Genomic DNA, 24,292 nt, shown 5'->3' on the forward strand with positions numbered 1-24,292 from the left:
GCTCCGAAGCCCAGGAACATGGTCCCCGCTTGCTAGTAGCGGCGGCCGCGGCGGGGCCCCTGCGCTCGGCGCCCACCGTCTCCTCCTCGCGCCCGGCTCGCGGCGTTGCAGGCAGCAGCCACGCAGACTGCTCTCTCATCCTTTTGTCCTTCAGTCAGAACGTGAATGTACTGCTGACGCATAGTGTTCTGGGGAGAAGATTAGCGTGATGCAGTGCTCTTATGTGTGGACACCGCTCCCCCTCCGCGGCCTGCCCTCGAGGGGTTAACGCGGCGCCTTCCAGCGCTGCCGCGCAGCAGCCCCGCGCCGCTCCGAGCTGCCGTCCCACTTCCCCTCCGTCTTCCCTCCGCCTTCCCTTCCTTCCTTCCTTTCTCCTAACTCTCCCCACCCCCCACCCCCCTCCCCAGGCCGCTTCCTCCCGCCCCCTCTAGGCGCGGGGAGCGGGCCGGCGAGCTGGCGGGCGGGCGAGCCGGAGTGAGCGTCAAGTGAGCGGCCGCGCAAGTCGCAGGCGTTCGCAGCTATTTTGGTCCGGTCGGTCGCAGGGAGCCGCCGGGTGGCCGTTGATAGGCTGGAGCTGGAGCTGGAGTGGGGCTGCTGCGGGAGAGGCCGCGCCGCCCCCGCGGCCCCCGCCCCCGCCCCGCGCGCAGGCACCCGGCACCCTCCGACACCGGGTGAGGTGGGCTCTGGGGCCTGGCACCCGGAGCGCGGCGGCCCGCGGTGGGGCTGCTGCAGTTGGCCGGCCTCCCGCCTGGACCGCGTCATCCTCACCCCCGCCGACTGCTGACGGGGCGGCCGGCCGAGGCCAGGCCGCGTACGCAGAGTTTGGAGCTGCACCGTGGGGACCCGGAGGCGACAAGGGGGGAGGGCAGAAGACCTGGAGCCTGAGCTGCTGCGCGAAGGCCTCTCCATCCTGCCCCTCCCTCGCAGATTCCCTCACCCCTGCTCGGCTTTAACTAGGGCTTTAAATGATAGTTTTCTTAATGAGGGTTGCGGGGGCGATGAACAGTGGAAGGAAAGACCAAGTGCGAGAGCTGGGGAGTGACAACCTGGGGCAGCACGACGGCTGGCAGGAAGGATCCGAGGTGAACTCTCAGACCTAGGGCACAGTCCGTTCATTCATGGAGCCGCAGCCGCTGCTTCCCTTCGCAGCCATGTAACACCCCTACACCCCGTTCCCCTCCCTGCGCTAGAGGGTTGGGGGGTGTCTTAAACCTTCAGACCAGGAGCTCCACCAGTTCCTCTTTCTTGCTGGGACTTCTGAGAACTGTGCCCCAATTTGTCCCTATTTCTAGTGAGAGGAGACCCTGGAGCATTTGACAGACTAATTCAAAACTAGACTAGGCCTTTTCCCAACCATAAAAAGGCAACCTTTTTCTTTGCCAGTGGTGCGTGGGGCCGTCTGTGGCTAATCTGTGGGAAGCCAGTCTGGTAGAATTTGACCTGGTTTAGTATTGCTTCTTTTCAAGGGCTCTCTCAAGACCCCTCCCACCACCACCTCACCTTGGCAAGCTTGCTTGTTGAACTCAATCACCTGCACACGTGAGCTACTGGCTTACGAACAGGAGGTCCGGGATTTCTCAGCTCTCCATATCCATATCAGTATGGTCTGCTGCCAGTAACACGAGCCTCATCCTTAAATATGCTAGGGGATTCTTCAAGTCCTGCCAAATTGGATTCCCCTTTGTTTACCAAGACCTTTTTGTTTTGCATTTGCAATCAATGTTTGTTGCCTAGAATCACATAGTAGTGATAGAACTCAGGTGTCTAGGAACCTGGGCCTGGAATTGATTGCCCAGAGTTTTCTCCCTGTCTGTGAGGACTCAGGTTTCATTCATTTGTTTTAATAGTCATTTACTGGGATGTTCTGTGCTCTCCGGTCTACTAAGGATGAATGGATGAATGTATGGATAGATGTGTGTGTGTTCTGTTTCATCTTCATTTACCCAGTGAAGTAATTGCCATAGTTGTCTCCATTTACAGATGGAAGTACCGAGCTCAGGCAGGCAAATAATATGCTTAAGGCCATACTCCCAAAAATCAACAGAGTCAGCATTTCACTTCAGTCTTCCCGAGCCCAGTGTTTTCATCACTGTAATAAAAATATGTTCAAACTATCTCCGCTGCCTAGAGTAAATGGTGGTTGCAAAATTGGAGGAAAGACTTTTAAAATTTGGTAGGAGAAATAAAATGAAAGGTGAGAGAGGAGGGAATGAGAAAATAGATCCTTTATTTAACTTGTTTTGTTCATAATGACTGATCAAGAGAAATGGAGGTAACTCTAACCCTAAAACTCAGGGCTAGTTTCATCTGTGCTCTTTAGCAACTTTTTGTTTTCCTGTCTAAAGCCCCATATGCATATCATCAGCTTCAAGCAGGACACTACCATTTTATAGACCCAAGAAATGTAAACCTAGGCTGGCAGGAATCTGTGGAGAATTAGCAACTTGCTGATGAGAGGTTACTCTTCTTGCCACAGCTAGCATCGAGCTGGTAGAGTGCCAGAGGGTACTCTGGCCAGGGTCTAGATGGCACACTGGAATATGACTACCCCTGCCTCCGCAAGCAAAGAGAGTCTCTCGCTGGGCTGGTTTCCTGCCAGTTTAGGCAACCTCAGGCTCCATCTGTTCAGCTCCAGGCCCAGCAAATGAAAGGTTCTGCCCTGATACTATGTAAGTGGCTGGAAAGGGTGGGCTGCCTTAGATCAAACCAATACTTAATGATGAGGTTGTCTTTCAGTAAATATTTGTGACTAGCAAGGGTGAATGTGCCCACACTCTGTGCAGTTCATAAGAGTTCTGGATGATGCTACTTTGGCCTCTGCTGGCCAGCTTGGCTGAGAACGAGCCACAATAGTGACACACTAGACAGGAACCATTGCAGCACACAGCCCTTCTGACCAGAAAGTGGCCCTGTGACCCGAGTATCATTTAGCCATTGTCTGTTGCTCCTCACAGCCCCTGGTTCTAGCTAATTCCTTGATTTGGAGTGTTGCCACCAAGGAACAGAAAGAAGAGGAAGGCTTAAACTTTGAGATGAAGAAAAGGAAGAAATCCTGGATTACAAATGTTTTCACCCCTGGTTTCACACAAACTCCTTCAATAAAGACAGGGAATTGCCTGACCAGGTGGTGGCTCAGTGGATAGAGCATCGGACTGGGATGCGGAGGACCCAGGTTCGAGACCCCAAGGTCGCCAGCTTGAACAGGCTCATCTAGTTTGAGCAAAAGCTCACCAGCTTGGACCAAGGTCTCTGGCTAGAGCAAGGGGTTACTCGGTCTGCTGAAGGCCCGCGGTCAAGGCACAAATGAGAAAGCAATCAATGAACAACTAAGGTGTTGTAACAAAAAACTGATAATTGATGCTTCTCATCTCTCTCCCTTCCTGTCTGTCTGTCTCTCTCTGTAAAAAAATAAAGACGGGGAATTGAGGAAGGCCGCTGGTAATGGGGCAGAGCCCACGTGGGCAGCTTGGTGCCAGCACTAAGATCGAGCGAGATACCTGAGTTCTAGTCTCCTTTCTGCCACTGATTAGACATGTAGAAATATTAAAACAGCTCCTTAGCCTTGCTTTCTTCATTTATGAAATTAAGGAAATGGACTAGAATGTTCCTTCTAGCTCTCATAGTCCAGGATTTCCATCCGTTCTCAGATATGTAGCTCTATGAAGATGGTTGAACCTTTGGGATTGTAGCCAAGTCTTGGAAATGAGCCACGAAGTTGAGAAGAGAATGCTTCCTTCAGTTTAATCCAGCCATCCACGGTGCCAAAACAGATCAGTGTTTTCCCAGCTACTTTTAAAAGGGCTCATAGATCACAGGATGTTAAAGCTAAAAGGGACTTTGGAGATCATCTGAACTCAACCTCTCATTTTACAAATGGCATTAATGAAAATTAGACAGTTATAGTGACTTACCTAAAGCCACGTGACTAATTAATATCAGAGTCTGTCCCTTCCAAGCTCAACCCCTCAGTGTTTGGCAAATCGGCATTTGAACCTAGGGTTTGGAAGATATTTCCAAATACCCGCCTTCTGTGGTCTTGTATGCAGGTGCTATCATTATACTTTGCTGCACTAGGATAAAAATGGGTCTTTGTAGAACCAGTTGGCCATTCCGAGTGACTTTGTACCTGTAATAAGAAGTAGAAGAAAAGTTCATCCAGTGGACTGAGTCTAAGAGAACTTCTGGCCTTATAATTGGGCTCCTGGTAAAGCCCAGGGCTAGACCACTCCCCATCCTGACATTATCTCGAGCAGCCACTAGATGTCCATAATGCCTCATAGGGTTTGCTAGGAGTGAGCAGTCTCTGGCTTTTGGGCCTCTTAAGGTAGGTCCACCAGTGGCAGGAAGATCACACAGTCCCTGAAACTCCAGTTCCTGTTTATAATACTGTCTTGGCCAAACCTATGTGCTGCCATTTCAGCTAAGAACACAAGAGTGAGTGAGAAAAGGAACTTTGGGAAACAGGAAGAAAGAAAAGGACAGTATGGGAATGGCTCTCCACAAAGGTAGAGAAAGACGTCAGTTGATTGGTGAATTGGTAATGACAAAACAGTGTAAGAAGTCATCTATATGGAAATAGTCACCTCCTCCTGCCCAAGGTAGTGAGCATATTGTGTGTGTGTGTGTGTGCGCGCACACACACGCGCGTCTCATTTCCACTCACATGTGCAACTACCCCTTCAGGGTCAACTGATTACAAAGTTTCTGTTTAATAGATAAAGTCACCGTTTCAAAATATTAAGGTTATTTTTCTTGGCTGTGACCCCCTGGTGAGGCTGTGACTGTGTCATTACTACCCACTGTCATAAAGGGAGTGGATTTTTTTCCTTGAGCCTGATGATTCAAGGTGACACAGCTGTTTTAGAATTATCCATTCTTCTGAGTGCCCTCAGAATCCACTGTTGCTTTTTTCCCCTAATAACTCTACTTTTTAAGGAAGGCAGAAGGAAGTAGACAGAAAAGCACTCTCCCTGCAGGTCCCATCCAGAGAAATTTTTAAAACCTCAGCAAATACAAGACGAGATGCTTACTGAGAAAGGCAAAGAGAGATAGAATGGATGGGCCTCTCCCTCTTCTAAGGCTAGTTTCCTGGGCCTTACAATTTCTTTGTGGGCTGCCAGGCCTGAGTGAAGGGAAACATCTCCCAATTCTCAGTCTCTGGAGCTCGTCCTAGCCACAGTCCCTGTATGTCACACAAACCAAAGAAATCCAGCCAGGAACCTTGGAAATGTTTACCTCTGTAGGTACACTGACCAATTAATTATAGGCCTTGTAGTTTATTCTTTTCTTTAATTGCTTTTGTATAGCAATAGTGATTGTTGAAGCTGCATTTACTGGGGAGTTGATAGCTACTTGGCAAAGTGTCTCCTTACACATATTTGATTCTTATGACAGCTCTGGGAAGTGGGTACAATCAGAGTCCCCCTTTTGCAAGTGAATTTAAGAAGCTGTCTCAGGATCACAGAACTAGTGACTGTATTAGTTTCTAGAAGCTGTCATAACAAATTATCCCATATTTGGTGGCTTAAAAACATCAGAAATTTACCCTCTCACAGTTCTAGAGTCTGAAAATGCAAATTCAGGCAAGGCCACACTCCCTCCAAGGACCCCAGGGGAGAAGCCGTGCTAACCTCTTGCCTCTTCCAGTTTCTGGTGACTGTCAGTATTCCTGGACTTGTGGCCGCATCACTCGCCACCTCAATGATCATGTTGACTTCTCTTCTGTCCCTTTCCTCTTTGTGACTTGTAAGTACACTTGTCATTAGATTTAGGGCCCACCTGGATATTCCAGGATGATGTCATTGCAAGATCCTTAATTACATCTGCAAAGGCCCTTTTTCCAAATAGGGTAGCATTCATAGGTTTTGGGATTAGGATGTGGGTTTTGCTTATTCAGCAACAAAGCCAGGTTTCAATCTCAAATATGTCTCGTGTCCAATTTCTAAACTGCTGTGTTGTGCCAGTTATGAGAAAGGGAAAGCTACATCTGACAACCAGCAGGTGACTCCACACACCTGTGCTTGTTGAGGGGTAGAAGAGCTGTGTGTGAACTGTACGCCCACCAGATCCTCCCATTAGGAAGGAAGGGTATCCTTCAGTCAGTGCAGTGTTAGGAAATACCACATGAGCAAAGAAAAGGGGCGGGCTGACCAGACACACTTGAGAAATCTGCACCCTTTTTGCTTCTCTCGATTCCTTTTCGTGATAATTTTCTCGCTTTGCCTTCACATGGCCTCTAGATTTTATCCCACAGATCTGAGCATTTACCAGTAATACTACCAGAAGTATCTTTTGGCATTGCTACAAAATTCGCCTTGACTGTAACAAGTTACAAATGTTAATCTTCGAGCTCATTGGAGATTAAGAAAGACCTCAAGATCAGAGCCCAGCAGATACAGAGAATTATGAGTAAAGATGTCTTTTTAAGTACTTCCAACATAAATCTGTTTTTTAATCATGGGCCTATGCCTATAGTTATACACACATATAAATGTAAATGTATGTATACATTTACTCATATTTTGTTTGGAGTTGGGGGAAACCCAAATATTTTTTCCCTAATTTGGGTTCAGGCGGGACTGGGGAAGAAAGAGAATGCCAGTGGGCATTATACCATAGTTGTGATCGTAAGTATTCTGGAGTCAGAGAAACCTGGAGTCAGATCCTGGTTCTGCCTCTCGTATACTATGCATGTAAGTTACTTTAAGCTTCAGCTTCATGTATAAACTAGGATTAATTGTACTTATTTTGTGGTATTACTGGACTAGAAGAAAGTAAGGGTAATAGTGGTAGCAGCTGTTGATTTCTAATGTGGAAACGAGCATATACAGAAAATATTTTATCCAAAGTCAGTTATTGAAAGAATCCATTTTTTTTATTGCTATGTTTTTCCTGGACTTATCTGCTGTTGATATTGTGCCTAATTTAGACCTTTCAGTTCTTTATTAAAGATATAAGGTGTTTTTTGTTGTTTGTTGTTAAGTGAGAGACAGGGTGACAGATAGACTCCCATATGCACCCCAACCGGGATCCACCCACAAGCCCTCTACAGGGTGATGCTCAGTCCATCGGGGGCCACTGCTCCATTGCTCAGCAAATGAGCTATTTTTAGCACCTGAGGTAAGACCATGGAGCCATCCTCGGTGCCTGGGGCCAACTTACTCAAACCTTTCGAGCCATGGCTGCAGGAGGGTAAGAGAGAGAGAAAAGGGGGAAGGGTGGAGAAGCAGATGGTTGCTTGTCCTGTGTGCCCTGACTAGGAATTAAACACAGGACTTCCACATGCAAGGCTGATGTTCTACTGCTGAGCCAACGAGCCAGAGCATTGTTTATTTTTAGCAATAAATTTTGAGATAACTTTAGACTTACAGACAGGTCAAAAATAGTTCCCATGTACCTTTCACCCAGCTTCCCCTTATGTTAACATGTTATGTAACCACAGGACATTTATTAAAAACTAAGAAATTAACCTATTCAAGACATGGATTTTCACTCTTGCCCTCTACAGTCTGTTTTCCACAGCCACCAAAGTAATCTTCATGCCATTATATTAGATGTTATTGATATGCTTAAAATGCTCCATTGTCTTCCCTTCATAATTCTAATAACAAAGTTGCTTCCCATGGACCAGAGGTCCTAAGCCATCTTGTCTTTCTTGTACCTGTGCCCTCATGTTAATCATCTTCTTGCTGGGTCACGCCATTAGGTCCTTTGCTCTCTCTTCTATGTGGAATGTTCTTTCCCCACATGTACTGGTAGTAGTTGGTTCCTTGAGCAGGTCTCTTCACAGAGGTTTTTCATCACTGGCCTGTCTAGCATAACTCTACCAGTCACCACCCAGCTTAGTGTCATATTTTATTTACCATTATCTATGTTTATGTATTGCACACTGCTATGAAAGCAGAGGCCCTACCCATCTGTGTTCAATATGTAGGTCATAGTAGTGAGTTAAGTATCTCAGAGCAAAGAGGGTTATTGTAAAGGAGAGCTCCCTGTTGGTATATCGATAGCCCTAGCTCTACTCTATAAATCTTTGAAGGTAGCTTATTCTTTTTTAATGCTGGAAAAATTAAAGAGGATCCTAGTGACCTCAAGGTTTCCTTGTCCTCAGTGTTTAGAATTCCTAGCCCCTTGCTGACAGATTTATGAGTGAGAGTTTTATGGAGGTATCATAAAGGCTCACCGGTTCTTAGCAGTTGTGGGTATGTGAGGAGTGAGAAGAACAGTATAGTCGCCCATGCCCGCGTATGCCTGTCATTTTCAATTTGCTAGCATGCATTTTCTCCAAAGGGAGTAGGGGCTGTTGAGCCTGAAATAGGTAACACCAAGACAGTAAGAGCAAATGCTTTGAAAGTGACTGTGCCAACGCTTTTTGCTAATTAAAGAATGTTAGGACAATCACCACTAGCAGCAGTAAAGGGCGCCCCATAACCTCACTTAATGGAGAGCCAGGTAAATTTAAAGGCAGGTATAAATATCCCACTGAGGTTCTGAGCTATATAGCACAGTGGACTGGGCAGTGAGAGGAGCCCAGAGCTGCTGTCCAGGGTCCTCATCTCTATCAGCTGTCCCCAAGTTTTGCATGATTCAAGAACAACCGAGTCCATCAACAAATTCCTAATCTAAAATATGCAGTGGGGGCAGGGAGCAAAGCAGACAGCTATGTGGGTAGTCTGACTGCGAGTCCAGGCGCCCGCGTCCTTTCACAGCTTTGTCCTTGACCTGCTTTCCCTTCTGCCCTGAGGGAAGATGTTTCTTTGGGTTATGACTTCATTCCCTTCAACCATAGGTGTGTCACAAAACATCTTTTTAAAAAGTCACATGTTTTAGGGCTGTTCTGGCAATATTGTAGGGCCCCTTCCTGAGCAATTCATGCTTCAGAGAAAAACTTACAGTCTAGAAAGTGTGAACAAGATGGGAACATACTTCTTATACTCACCCTAGGGAATTTCTGACTGAATCGAAGACATATATTCAGGTTGGAACATTCTCCTTGTTTTTATTCTGTTCAGTTTGTCCTGTGTCCTTCTTTGCAGTTTCTTCTTGCATCTTTTTCATGGTCCCTAAGCCACTCCAATCCCCTTGGTTTGTAGAGTGGTGCTGTGTTGTCCCTGCCCACTCTCTGCCAGCCTCCTTGATCTGTTGTTCAGCTTCTGTGGTTCAGCCTCTGCTGCCAGCTTCAGCTGTGATTACAGTGTCCCTGGACCCCAGTGGGTATGGCTTCAGTTCATTCAGTACTGGCCTAGTAATGTGGACTCCTTTGTCTCATTCAAAGAGTTTCCTAGGGAGACTTGGAGGGCCCATAATGGAAACGTGGGCTTGAATTTTGTCTCTTAATTGCAGTCTCATCCAACACCATCCTTGAGCAAAAGCACAGGCTCTTTAGAAGTGGAGGGGAGAGCAGCATTGTGACCACCAGGAGCTCATGCCACTGGCTTCCCTGTGAGTCATCTAATGACCACTGGATGGTTCGGCTGACACCAGGTTCCTGGATGCTGCATTCCTTTCCATTGTGATCTGAGCCTCTTCAGGGGTCAAGTGGTCAGGTCCCCCAGCTTCCAGCCTGTTCTTGCTCTGTGTAGGATGTGACTTGATCAGTGTTAGAAGAACTAGAATTCCCCAACTTGTTGGTTGGCCTATTCAGATTCATTCATATCCTCGCTCTTTTTCTGCCTGTCTCTTAACACTGGTAAGTAAGTCTGTGTACACAAAGAGAATGTGACTACTTTGAACCTCATTCTCCTTTACCCAGCACACCACCCCCCACTGCCCACCCCATCCATGAATCCCCATCTCTCTCCTGCCTCCTACCAGCCAGGAATGCTCAGCAGTGTGAGCTGGGGAATCTGTCGGTTTGCTTCAAACTGTCCCTGTGAGGAGCACCAGCCTGAGCTCGCTCTGCTTCTGATGGGGGGCGCTGAAGCCCAGCTTCTGTGGGGCTGCCAGCTGCGAGTCTGGGAGTCCCCCACCGTGATGCCCAGACACTGGCAGCTGGGCCAGAGGGGACTCATTCTGGAGCACTTTCCTGGTAACTGGGGCCAGTTTGTGTGGCAGCCAGGAGGCTGCCTGATTGGTATTCAGTGCACTAGCCCTGAAAAAATAAAAGTCTCAGGAGTGCCGCCAGCCAGTAACTCTGAAAGGAGGCTTTGTGTAAGTGAGCGGTCTGTGGGCTGGACCAGGGTTGTCCCCTCTCCCCGCCTAAAAAAAAATGGCCTCTCTGGCCCCACAACTTGGTGGTGTTTTGGAGCTGGCACGGAGCCCTTGAGGATCCCTGTCTGCGAGATGATCTTGGGATCCAGGCACCAGAGCAGCTCAGCCCCGTCCTGCCTGCCCAGTTCCTGGCAGTCTGCCTCCAATGCCAGTCTGTGCGATCTGTTCAGAAAGGGCGCGTTGTGTGCCTGTGAGACTGACAGTAAGTGAGAAAGAGCAATATGAATATGAAAAGACCAACCAACCAACAAATTGAGGACATTCTAATTCTTCTCTCTAATAGAAACCTCAGAGAGAAGGACGTAGCCTGTGTTTAACACTCGGCGGGGCTGGTCTGTCGCTCTCAGACAACAGAATTCTGCCTTTTTGACTTCCTAACCAATGAAGGCTGTCTTTTGCTCCTATTGTCTGAAAAGGGACAGAAATAAGACCCATTAGTCCTGTACCTCAGATAGCTGCAGTGTAAAATTCTTTATCAAATTGAAATCAAGAGGAGCTCCCACTCTGGTAGGACCATCTCTGGCCTTCAACACCAACAACAATCCTGCCCTGTTTTCATTGCCATTGAGGAGTTGGCTCCCTGCCAGCTTGTGTTTGCATCTGTCTCTTTAAGAATATTATTTACTATTAATAAGTTTTCTAAACACATTACCTTGACTCTCTTGCTTAAGCAAACAAGACCATTCTCATTGAATACTATTTTCTAGGAAGGAGAAGAATTAAGTAGGTGTTAAAGAATTTTCTAAAGCCTTACATGTGAGCTTAAAGGACAGTAACTCTGGCAGACAAGGAGGGAGGAGGCTCTTAGTCTTTGGCCCCCAAACATCACCACGTTAGGCTGCATCTCTTTGTGAAAGAAGCTGAGAGGTTGGCTGGGTTTTGTCTCATCATGTGGCCCATGTTCTCAGAGGTGACACCAGTTATTCCTGGCCTCTGCTATCTCAGTGCTGCTGGGCTTCCTGCTAGCTTCACCTCTGCCGGGGTTAAAACCTGCTTTATTTCTCATTTGCCCTAATTGTTTTGAATATACTAATGTCCAACTCTTTGAACAAAAATCTGTTCCAGACATATGGTTGCCCATATTTAGTCCATCATAAATAATGTACCTGCACTACACATTGCAGTACTTGCTAAAGAGTGCTCATTAAATAGGACAGTGTAATCAGATAAACACTCCTTTCTTCTTTCATTTTATTTTAGAAGCCTGTAGGAAGGACTATGGGCTCTAAGAGAAGTGGTGTCGGAGGCTGGAAGCTAGCAGAGTGGGGCCTCTTGCATCGGCCTGTGTCAGCTTCTCCTAAGGAGTGTCCGGTCTCCAAAGGGACCAGAGGTGGTTCCGCTCAGGGATTCACCCCAGACTCAGTGCTACCATATCTGGATACTTGGAGGAGAAGAAAACCAGGGGAAACATTTTCCTTGGCTGAAGGAAAGTTTTCCCCAGACCTACCTCCCATCTCCTATGCCCACTGCCACACTTGTGTCAGCGGCATTTGTTGCATGTTATGTATCTCCCAGCTCAGTATGGTCAAGGAGCTTTGCAGCCCTGGTGGTCTAGCACAAAAGGATTTATTTATTCATCCACGAAAGAGGACAGGCAAGCCCATGTAGACAGGTGCAGTCCTGCCTGTTTCACAGGGACCTCTGTCCCCTGGAGCAGGTCAGATGAACAGAAATTCTGCAACCAGTGACTTGAAAGCTGGTTACCAAGGAATTTTCTATATGTGCCCTGTTCGCGTGCGGCATACTTATTCTAAAAATTCTTCCTTCCTTGCTCTCACTTGACCAAAATCATTCATTGTTTTTCCCCCAAAAGGAGTAATAAAAAGGATGTTTAGAGTAAAGAAAGGAGTTTGTCTTCTTCTCCTCCCTCCCCCACCTTTTATTCTTCCTCTCGTTCTTACTCCCAAAACTTAAAATTTAAGAGAACCTTTGAGAAGGGATTTGAAATGGCTTTCTCTCATCCTTAGAGATGTAAAGGACATGTTCCTGTTCAGTCTTCTTTTTCTATTTAGTTCATACAGTGTAGAAAGACTGTCTTTATTGATGGGCCTCACTCAGTCATTGTGTACATTTGTCTCTGTGACCTCTTAATACCATTTGAGTTTCTGAAGTCCTTAGTTTGCAAATCTACTTGTGTCCTGCGTTTAGCTCCTGATTATGGGATTAGCAGAGATTATAGTTATATGGTCTGTCTGATGTCTTCCCAAACTTTCAGATTTACGCCTGTGAATTGAGAAATTTCTACATTGATAGAATAAAAACCAGTAGCAGATGTGGGCTAATGGGGGGAGGCTCTTATAAAGAATTGGAATGTTGGCCCTGGCCGGTTGGCTCAGTGGTAGAGCATCAGCCTGGTGTGCAGGAGTCCCGGGTTCGATTCCCGGCCAGGGCACACAGGAGAAGCGCCCATCTGCTTCTCTACCCCTCCCCCTCTTTTTCCATTGGAGCAGAGTTGGCCCGGGCGCTGAGGATGGCTCTGTGGCCTCTGCCTCAGGCGCTAGAATGGCTCTGGTTACAACAGAGCAACACCTCAGATGGGCAGAGCATCGCCCCCTGGTGGACATGCAGGGTGGATCCCGGTCAGGTGCATGCGGGAGTCTGACTACCTCCCCGTTTCCAGCTTCAGAAAAATACAAAAAAAAGAATTGGAATGTTATCAGCCCTAATAGTTGGATCAGAATCAGTTAAGAACCAAGAAGCCTAGATTTTCAGTCTCTTGACTTCACAGCTATATTGGGCCGCAAGTGCCCTTTTTTCTAGATCAACTTTTCTAGAACAACCCTAAACTCTTCCTTCTCTCCATCTCAGTCATTGCAACTCTGAATAGAGCTCTAGGCTGATGCTCAGGGTGGCATCCTCTGCCAAGAGCTCTTTTGTCATTAGCAGTGCCCGTGGCATCTATCTGTCATCCTCATTAGACAGCTCTCCTGCTCCATACCGAGGAGCACAAGAGGCTGAAAAAGGGACAGAGATGGGCTTGGAACACAGAGCAACCCTGTGACTCGAAAGTTTAAATATTAGAAGATCCAATTACCTGGTTTTGTTGTAGAGGTTTAGAAAGACATGTAACTATGGGGAAGGCTCTTGGGTCACTTTAGGCTATCTAGGTGTTTTATGCTACAAGTTAAGATCCAAGTAGGACATTTATCATCCCACATGATAAAAGCCCAGGGCAGGTGAGTTTAGGAAAATGTAGCCACAAGGTCAAATTCAGGCACATTTGTTCTTTCTGTCCTTTCCTTGTGACATTCCATCAGCAGCTTCACCAGTGTCTCTTGGCTACAAGATGGTTCTCATAGCTCCAGGCTTTGCATGCTCACACTCCAATCTCCAAAGAAAGGAGAAGTCAAGTCTCTTGTTTTGTGTATTTCTTTTAAAAGCAAAAAAGTATTTTTCCACATGTTCCACATGGACATCTTATTATTCAGATTTGGAAGATAGTCCTAAGCCTTTATATGGGACTAGAAAAGAGGATTGTTCTACCCCATTCCAGTGATTGGCTGATACCAGGCAGGGGTTTCCAGGGTCCTTGAATTGGGATCGAGAAAAATATTACATCTTTATTTTTATTGCCCTCTAACTCAAATTTAGCATTTCCTTTGAATATGAATGTGATCAACAAATCATAATTTTATCACCAAGAGAAATCACAAATTTTTTTTTTACAGAAACAGAGAGAGAGTCAAAGAGAGAGATAGAGATCGACAGACAGGAACAGAGAGAGATGAGAAGCATCAATCATTAGTTTTTCGTTGTGCGTTGCAACGCCTTAATTGTTCATTGATTGCTTTCTCATATGTACCTTGACCACAGGCCTTCAGCAGACCGAGTAACCCCTTGCTTGAGCCAGCAACCTTCACCTCAAGCTGGTGACCTCGGGGTCTCGAACCTGGGTCTTCTGCATCCCAGTTCGATGCTCTATCCATTGCGCCACTGCCTAGTCAGGCACAAATATTTTTATATTACATCATAGTAGTTGCAGGCATTCCAAATTACTGTTTACTTTTATCATGCTTTGAAATTACAGTTTTTAGACCTACTGCTCGATCTTGGTATTTAGCATGTTAATAAAGAAGGACATATATTTTCTATATCCTGATTTGAGTGGATTTTTAAAAATATTTTAATAACTATTTCAATATAATTGATTTGCTTTGCGATCTTATATATTAAAAGTAAACATATACAAATAATGAATTATTACTTGTATGTCATTGTATGTCAGTTATACCTCCATAAAAAAATACATATGTATTATTCTGTGAAGCGGGTCCATAGGTTTCCCTCGGTTGCCAGAAGGTTATGGCACAAAACATAACTTAGAGAGTCAGCATTTTCCTGAGTCACATGCAGACATCACAAGAAAATGTGATGGGGACCTGCCAGCAGGGAGGTGGAGGGTAATGGCTGTTGCGTGGGCAGCAGAGGGCCTTTCTGTAGTGAGTGCCCACAGACTCAGGCAGCCCAGCTGCCACCCGGCAGTCCCCTCCCTGCTATTGTCCAGCTCCATTGAGTTTGCAGCGGTGTGTCCCCAACTCCAAGTGTTCTCATGCCATCTGTGTGCTAGTGCCACAGCCAGGTACCCCTATACTATTATTTCCTCAATATTTTTCTTTAAATAACTGTTCTTTCTGAAATCAGTTCTTTCCAAGGAAACATTTGAGAATGGAAATGTATCATTTACCATAAATGAAAGGAAACCTTAGTAAGTCTAGAGCAGTGGTTCTCAAACTTTCTGAAGTCAGGGAGCATTTAAAATCCTACAAGTAATTGTAGGCACACTACATATTCTGAGAAATATGTTATAATAATTAAGTCAAATATTAAAGAAAAGAAATAAAGTCCAAGCTTTTATGATAATTAAACGAAATAAATACGACAAAATTAAATTTATTTTAACATTAAAAAACATTTTTATGTTATATTTTTTGAGTTATGCTTTTTAAAATTTGTAAAAAAGAGTTTAAAAATAAAAAAAATGACAAAAATGTAATCTTTTTATATTATATATGTTAGATACATTCTTAGTAAGATTTAGTAAATTCGGCAAGTCCCTGTGCAAATGTGTTTTTCATTCTTGTGTTTATGAGAAACATGAGCCTGATGTGTCCTAGTGATTTCTTCAATGTTTGGACATATATTTGAAAGGCAAACTCTCATTTCCTCTTCAATACATTGAAGAATTCCTCTCTTTTTACTCTTGTGTTGAATACAGAAAACCCCATCATACATATCGTCTTAACTTTACACCAAACAAAGGATAGAAGAAACTTGCCTCCAGCCTTTCTGGGGAACATGGGGGGTAGTGTAGACAATCCAGCACCTAGCCTTTTGCAACCTAATCAGGCAAGTGAGATGGGGGGTTGGGCAGACTGTCAGTTTACAGCCAATTCCCCACACCTCTGTCCCCTAAAAATCTAAACTCCAAAAACCCTGTTGGTTGTTTGGTCCCCAACAGGCACATATTTCTCTGGAATACCATAGGGCGCACCTGGAAATCTTCTTGGGTGCACCAGTGCGCTCTGGCGCACACTTTGAGAACCACTGGTCTAGAGAATACAGAGTAGTGTAACTGAATTCTGGCTACATTGTATTTGCCTGCGGGGCTCTGGGCCCGAGGTCTGCCCTTTTTGTTAAAGAGATGGGAGACAGATTAGCAGGAAGCCAAGACTTTCTCCTTAATTTAATCAGATGAGTTGAAAAATTGTAAAAAAGGGAATAACTCAGTTTGTGGTTGTCATCTTGTGCTCTGTCATTGACCCACCAAAAATAATTCAGTCCCTTGGGGAAAGCAGGTTTTTGATAGACTCCTCATCTTACAGCCTAATGACTCCACCTACAAAGGAAATTAGGTTAGTCTTGACTTATTTTTCGTGACCGTGTATCATCTAATAATGATCACTTGCTTTATAAGAGCTCACGAACTATGTTTCAGCAACTGGTTCTGGGATTTGGTCCAGGGCAGATTAACTTTCTTACCCTGTGGTTCATGGAATTCACTATCTTTCCTTTTCTTTGCTTTGTTATTTTTCCTACTTTCTAAACATCAGACCAGCATTTGCCTATCTATGTTCTGAGAGCATCTCTTCTGTCCTGTGTGCTCCAGCAATGATTGGTTAATTCATCTGGCTTAATGTTAGGCAGTGGGACTTTATAAGGGGAAAAGCATCAGTCTAGGAAAACCCCTGGCAGAAAAGGCAGCCCCTTTTGGTTCAGCCCCAAAACAAAAACAGGCAGAGTAGGTGACCAGAGGCCCTAAGGGTCAGACGTCAGAGCAATTTGGCCCTGGTCCTTGCAGGAGAGAAAGGAGTAGGAGGAGATGGAACTGAGTGTAAAACATCAGGGTACAGAGAGAGCCAAGGACCACTCTGCAGTCTGTGCCATCTCCTGTATGGAGATGAGAAATCACCCAGAGAGCTGGCTTCCCTTCAGATCACGCTGGTGGAAGCGGTGGCAGGACCCCGGGGCCTGCCCCTGCCCTGAGCTATTTCCATGCCTTATCTTAAGTCGCTCTGAAACTACATTCTCTTCTGGCCTCAGTGTTCAAATCTGCCTGGGGCCACTCCCCCGCCTCCTGTGCCTGTGCTCTTTCTCCTTCCTCGCTTGGCATCATTTCCCCGTCTTTCTGCTGCTCTTCTTCCTCTCTTACCAAGGCCCTGAGAGTGGAGCGGCAGGAGTGAGCTGGCTCATCCTTGCAGGAGCTAGGGCTTGTTTTAAAGCTGTGGGAAAGGGTGTTCTTCCTAGGAATGTCCAACCTCTATGCCCCGTGGGCCTCTTCTTTATCCCATGCTGTTGCTTTCAGGCGTCCTTTATACCAGGAAGTGAGAAGGAACCCCCCCATACCTCCTCCCATATTCTAGCTGCCCCATGTGAGGGCATCTCAGGTGTGCATGTCCCTTCTTTCCTGTCCTTCTGTGGACCTCAGGGCACACAAGAGGCAGAAGTGCAGGGTGGCACAGATGGGACCACAGCTGCAAGCTCCAGGCCCAAAATTAGGACAGGCAGGACTTTTTTTGTTGTTTTTTAGTTGAGGAAACCCTGTTGAGAAAGACAAGCTGACACTTGCTGACTGTGCTTACTACACTTTTGCAAAATTTCTCCTGAAGCTGTTAATTGTGTGCACGTTTACATGTTAAGTGAGCCTGTGGGCACATTTGTGTGTGTGCGAGTGTGCATTGCCTTCCCCCAGCAGACCTCGTGCATAACGCCTCAACTGAGACACTTCCTAATGGTTTAAAACTACAAACGTTATTGTCTTTGAGTTAAGTGGTTCAATTAGCACTGATTGGAAAGAGTGGGATGAACTGGGAAAGCGACAGCCTGTTTGGTAACAGCCTTGGGATGGGGGAGACGGAGGGAGGGAGGGAGGGAGGGAGGGAGGGAGGGAGGGAAGGTGTTGCTGCTGAACATTGCTTCCAGGGTGGCCTGGCCACTGCTGGTGGGAGGGCGCTGCCGGACCAACTTTGATCTGGAGGCCAAGAAAGCAGAAAGTGATTAGAAGATGGGTACCATCAGCCGATATAGAATGTATGTGTGTCGAACCTGCTGCTATAGGAGAGCTCCAGGTCCCTACGTAAAACTGATCACTCTGCTGAGTGCCCCCTCTGCCCCCTCCTCCCCCTCCACCTGCTTAGCTCCATACCTAGTGCACTTGGGTTGGTGGACAGAGAATGCTCTGGTTCACAGCTCCTTGCAGCTATTCACATGAGTATGTGTATGTCCATCCTTTAGAGAACAGAACTTTTAGGGAAGGCTAGGAGTGCAAAGCCTTTTTTTTATTTATTTATATTTCTGAAGTGAGAAGCAGGGAGGTAGAGAGACAGACTCCCACCTGTGCCCAACCGGGATGCACCCAGCATGCCCATCAAGGGGCAATGCTCTGCCCATCTGGGGCATTGCTCCACTGCAACCAAAGCCATTCTAGCGCCTGAGGTGGAGGCCATGGAGACATCCTCAGCGCCCAGGCCAACTTTGCTCCAGTGGAGCCTTGGCTGCGGGAGAGGAAGAGAGAGACAGAGAGGAAGGAGAGGGGGAGGGGTAGAGAAGCAGATGGGCGCTTCTCCTGTGTGCCCTGGCCAGGAATCGAACCCAGGACTTCCACACGCTGGGTGGACTCTCCTGCTGAGCCAACCGGCCAGGGCTCAGGAGTGCAAAGCCTTTTAGAGCTGCTTCTAAGCAGCCTCTGATATTTTGGCCCTGTAGTCATTCTTGGGTTAGATTTTGGCCTTTCCTCTTGAGTCTGCCCTGTCTCCAGTCTTTGCTCTTCACTCCCACCCCCTTTTCTTTTTGTTACTCTCCCAGGAGCAAAACCAGCGTCATCTCAGTGCCCGGGTTTTGTCACTCTTCCCTTTCCGCCCAGGTCTGAGTCTCACAGTAATGCGGGGGGCTCAGTGATCGATCTGTCGTTCTGTGGGGTCCCCCGGCTTTTCTCTTTCCATTCTATATAGGAGAGAGCAGGCCCGCTGCTCTGCTTTACCCTCCCAGCCCCCATTCCTCTCGGCCCCTCCTCTCACACTGCCATTTCCCTGAGCTCCCTGTTCCTCCAAGGCCTGCCAAGGAGGAGGGTTTGCTCTTAGGTGCCATCCTGGCACAGGGCCTGCCGGTCCCCTCTTCCTTCCCTTAACTTCTGCCGTGGCTGTAGCCACCCACCACTTCTAGACTCAAATAAGACCAGAAGACTTGAGCCTTGAGTCTCGATGCCATGTCAGCGCGGCAGGATGGCAGACTACTTAGCAGTGTGGACTTACGGATCAGAGACCCGCTTTTGAATTCTGGTCCTGTCACTCAGGGTCTGCACTGCTTTAACCTAAGGCACTTAACCCGGTAACCTTCAGTTTCCTCGCCCACAGAGTGGGGGCAATACTAGTAGAGTTATGAGAAGAAAGTCAGCAGTGAGCCCCAAATCACATGAAGGGGTATACAGGTGGAGTCAGGGGAACATGGCTTTCTGGAGGTGATGTGAGTGTAAAAGAGGCTGTGAACAGGATATCCTAGGTTCACCAAAAGAAAGTTGACTGGCTATCAAGGAGGCGGATGTGAGCATACACATAGGCAAGGGTTCCCAGAGATCACTTTGTTCTGCATCAAGAAGAGCCAACCTAAGAGCTGTACCCCAGGCAGACAGCTTCAGGTGCGCCGTGATCGGTCCCATCCAATTTCCATAAGAAAGCTGAACCAGGAGCTAATGTGTGCACGTGCGTGTGTTTAAGAAAAGGGTTAATAGGAAGATAATTTATCTAGTTCACCCTTTTCTTACTCTCCTCCCTCTTTTTTGTATGTGGAGGGTTCTTCTGTTTGCCCCCCCTACAGAGACAAAGAATATTTATAAAAACCTCTGTTTTCTGGCAATCCTAAGTCTATTTTTATATCACTTTACACAAATTGAGTCAGTGTGACCCAACAGGTCCTGAAAACTATGAGAGCCCATGCCCCCTCGTTGTCTTGAGCCCTTTCCCCAGGTGGCCACCCTTACAGCACAGGCTGTCATACCAGGGAAGGCCACCTGCAGGCTGGCCTGCACTGACTTGAGCAATTTTGTCATTGTACCATGAGATACCTCTGCGGAAGCATCCAGAAGGAAGGTTTATTGCTGTGTAAAAGTTCAGGGTCAGGTGGGCCCCAGGCAATTCCCATGTGCCCCTCAGATACCCAGAGGCAATGCCATTGGAGCGGCCTGTGACAAAAGCTCTCTGCAGCCTCAGGTTCCTGGCTGATTGTGTGGTCCCCCTCACACCATTGTCCCCTGGTCTTTGGGCCCAAATCTCTCCTCCATTTATCATCCCTCCTGCCAATCCAGTTCCTGTGCTGCTGCCAAGATTCTTTTCTGCGTTCCCATAGCGGTCTACTTGTGACCCAGCCAGCCTTCCCCAGAGAGTTTCTAGAATTATTTGAGAGAACCATTGTTCCAGGGAAATAGGCAGAGCTGCCTAGATGAAGGGCTCTGAGAGGGGACAGAGCCAAGTCATCCCTCCCAGGCTGAGGGTGAACATCATTTCCTGGATGTTTCTAAGCTCTTCTCTGCCTTAGCTCAGCTTTTAACATCAACTCTTCCCTTAAATCTATGCCCATCCATGTGAATGACAGTAGCTTCACTTACCTAAAAGCCTCCAGTCCAGTAAATATAAAGGAGGAAGAGTCTGAGTGTCCAGAGGGTAGAATGCAGACCTTGTCCTTCTGGGCTTCTGCCTGTGTGCTGTGCCTACAGCGCGCCCGCAGCCTCCCACCTCCACAGCATCAACCACATCCTTACACAGGAGACGTCTTGGAAATTTAAAAGTTTCTGCCTGGGGTCTGTCTGCCCTTCCTAAGATTGAGGCAGAGACCCAGAAGGCATACTTACCACACTTGAAGTGAACAAGACTGTGTGTGTTCTGTTAGAACAGAAAATCAGGTTTCAGAAAATATCTTACAAGAATGGAGAAAGATGGGCTGCAACTAACAATGTGAAATGTAATTTACCAGTTGTAACAAATGCCAAGTCCTGTGTTTTAAGTTCAAAAACATCAGTTACATGGTTACAAGATGAAGGTAACCTAGCTTGACAGCAATTCATTTGAAAATTACCCCCTAGGGTTTTGTTTACTACAAACTGTACAGTAACAACGGTATGAAGTGACTGATAAAAATTACATTAATAGAGAAATAGTATAGATCGAAGGAGGTAATTACTTCGCTCTGCTTGAGCAAAGTGTGGGATATTGTGTTCAGTTGTGAGCATTGCGTTTTTAAGTTCTTGATAAATGGGAGGAGCATCCCTCAGAAGGGGCTGGGTAGTGTAGCATGGTGATCCAGGTCCAGGGAGCACTGGAAACCATGGGGGGCGGGGGGGGGGCGGGGCAGAGAGAACCGGAATAATCTGAGCAGCTATTACAGAGAGGGCGGGGATAGGGAACAAACACTGGCAGGGAGCACCTGGACTTGGCTATTGTTAAACACTGTGATCTTTCACGAGTCCTTTTCTCGTGAAACCCTCAAAAGCATCCCTTGGAGCTAACTTTCCCAATGTTACCTACTGGCCAGAAAAAGGGATGCGATCCACGTTGCTCCAGACTACAAAACAGACTAGTAGAAGGAAATGCAGGTGGGTGGGTTTTACTTTGAAAGAAGACTTTGTCACGGTGCAGTGGACTCCTGTTGAAGTGGAGCCTGTTACAGAGTATTTGTATAGAAGCTGACTGTCTCTCCCAGAGGTGTGAGGAAGACATGCACAGTGGAGAGGGGACCGGGATGACCTCTGGTTCAGACGGGGTGTTCTGTAATGCCCTCAGGCTGTCTGAGGGCAGCAGCGGGCACTGGTGAGCTGCTGGGCAGGGAAGGAAGGCAGGAGCCACCAGCGTCCTTTCTTCCTCTCGGCTCACGGGCTACTGGCCATTCATGCCAGCCTTTGCCCAGTGCCCCAATTTGCTTGTCTCGGTACCTGGAATGAGCTCTCAACCTGGCAGCCTCGCCTGTCAGTCAAGGTTGGGTCTGGCCCTCCTCCCCTTTCTGACTCCCCTTCTGTGCCACAGCTTCCCACTTCAGGGGGAATGTTGAGGAGGCGCAGCACTGTCTCCTTTTCCCATTGGTGCAGCCTCCATCCCGGCAGCAGCCTCTGAGGGGACCTTGCTGTCTGCTTCCCGGCCAAGTGTGCTGATCAGGCCAGTGTGGATTTCTGCATGCTCACGCTGCAGCCTGATCGATGCCTGTCAGAGCTCAGCATCGGAGTGACAGCCGCTTGCCAGACTGTTTGCTGAACACAACTCGTCTGTCAAAGGAAATCAGATGAAATTCATCTCCTTGTCCGAAGCCTGGCCCGATGGGCTGTGTCTGGAATGCCATTCTTACATCCCACCCTACATTTGTGCTTTAAAATTATTCTCCCTGGGTTTTCATTGCTACACTGATAGGTCCTTTGGGGCAGAGAGTTATGATCAGTAAATGATATGAAGAGACCAACGCCAGCCCCTATCCTCTAGGAACTTCCAGTACACAGCAGGCGGCAGCTGTGTGGACAGTGCTGGTTTAGTGTGTACAGAAACACCACATAACTAAAATCGATTGCTATAAAACAGACATAAATCAAAAGGAATTAATTTAAAATTTTGCAAATGTTATTTTGGGTAGGGTGCAACCGGATTAAGTAAGTGTGGTGCAGATGGTGGAGAGAAGATCTTATTAGACAGGCAGGTAATTATGGGGTTTTGAGGCTTTCAAATAGACAAGGACAAATTCTGGCAAATTTCAGGCTATGAGAAGCTCTGTCACCCTCTGCCTTAGCAATAAGCCAGCTAGTGGTTTCTCTTTCCTATTCCGAACGCCTCTTTTATCCCATGCAATCCTGTACCTAAATCTAATCCTCAGCCTCTCCAGCTCTTCCATTGCCCGAAGCTGATGGCTCTTAAGTCAAGAACTCAACCCTGCTGCCCACCTCAGCCTGCGCCAGGTACTTCTCTCCCCTTGCCTGCCCTCCCATCAGGGGTCTAAGTGGCTCACAGGTGTCAAAGAGAAATGTCACAGGGGCCAGTCACTTTGGAAGGTAATTTTTTCTCCTACCAGCCAGAGCCTGTGGAACACACAATTGATGAGCAGACAGAAGGGGGTGTCTGGATGGTAGGGGAAGAAAGCCAGCCCAGGAGCTAGAGGGAGGAACATAGCAGGTGGAGAACAGTGAGGTATGTAGGAAGCAGGGAAAAGCCCAGAACCAGCCAGCGGAAGATGAGCTCCTGGCTAAATGGGAGACTGGGAAGCAGTCAGTTAGTCAGTTTGGGAGCAGCTCTCTCCTTTGCAGGTCCTCAAAGGGCCTTGCAGACTGGGGAAGGATTCTCCACTACTCCCTGGTACTACACCCCCAGGATGTGCCTGTGGGAATCAGCCCGCTGCCAGGGCCTTCGGGCCTCCGGGCCTCCGGGCCAGGCTGTTGTGCATCAGCAAAGTCAGTGCTCCCCTGTCCCAGGCCTGTGGACTGCAGCAGTCACCACACACAGGACCTGCTCTGCAATAAAGGGAAGAGAGCGAGGTAGGGTGGAAGGCTGGTGCAGGGGCAGGTTCCCAGGGAGCTGCACCTGCTGCCGCCTGTGTTCCCTGCACCGCTATCTCCGTTCAGGCCGCCATCAGTAAGTCACCTTCAGTCCCCTGGGCCTCCTTTCTGGGGCCAAGCAAGTGACCTACGTGGTGGTCAGTTGTAGTAGCAACATATGCACAAGCATCTTTGTTCAGTGCTCCCCAGACCACAGGCACTGGGGCCTTCTCCATGGCCCTAGGGGACAGGAAGCAGAGAGGGGTGATTTCACCTCCTGGAGCAAACTGGGGTGGGGAAGACATGAGTCCCCGGGGCCACCTCAAGCCAAGCCTTTATAATACAGTCCCTGCTGTCCTATTCCTGAAGGGCCTTGTCACACGGGCGGTAGCTGGAAGAGGTGGAGTCGTGGGCCTGTCAATGCCCAAAGAGAAGCAGAGGAGGGCACAAGCACCTGGCAGCCTTCCTCCCCAGGTCCCCACCTCACACATACCCTTTTCTGCACAGCAGATATTTATGCCTTGCACAGAGGTTGGCATTAGCTGTGGTTCAAAGTCACCAATAATTTTTGTTTTGTCATGTGGCATGTCTGGCCCTTTGACCACAGAGCTATTAAATTCTTCCTCCTTGGCCTTCTTTCTTTGCTCCCTCCCCCAGCTCCCCCACGGCCAGCTTGATCCAGATGGATCCATGAGCCTGAGCTCCCCCTGCCACTCGCGAGACACTAAATCCTGCCTGCCTGCCTCACAACCTACCATCATTTCCCAAGCTCACCTCCACCCATGAATGCTTAATCTAAAACTTCCGCTGCCACTCAGCAGTTTGTAATTCTGAGGCTGATTTCAGCACAGGAAACGAAATGGGCTGATGAATGCAGTCAGAAAGGTGAGCAGAAAACCATACACACAGTGTCTCTGTGATGTGGGGAAAGACTTTTTTAACTGTTTAGTTCGGTAAGATGAATATCTGCGATGTTGAGTTACTCTAATAGGACTGGTATCTGCTTGATCTATGGCCTGCAGTGTAGTTAGGAGTTTTAAGTATCCTCATCTCCACAGTGATCAATTCTCTGAGCTTTTCAATAATAAA

The 24,292-nt window shown here is 47.5% G+C and overlaps 1 protein-coding gene across 1 annotated transcript in view; it reads left to right on the plus strand.

Annotated features, from left to right (window-relative positions):
• Positions 1–24,292, plus strand: part of SND1 (staphylococcal nuclease and tudor domain containing 1) — a 445,599-nt gene that overhangs the window by 383,859 nt on the left and 37,448 nt on the right. The gene's annotated exons all lie outside the window — the stretch shown is intronic.

This window comes from Saccopteryx bilineata, chromosome 2 (assembly GCF_036850765.1).
Source record: "Saccopteryx bilineata isolate mSacBil1 chromosome 2, mSacBil1_pri_phased_curated, whole genome shotgun sequence".
Lineage (NCBI taxonomy): Eukaryota > Metazoa > Chordata > Mammalia > Chiroptera > Emballonuridae > Saccopteryx > Saccopteryx bilineata.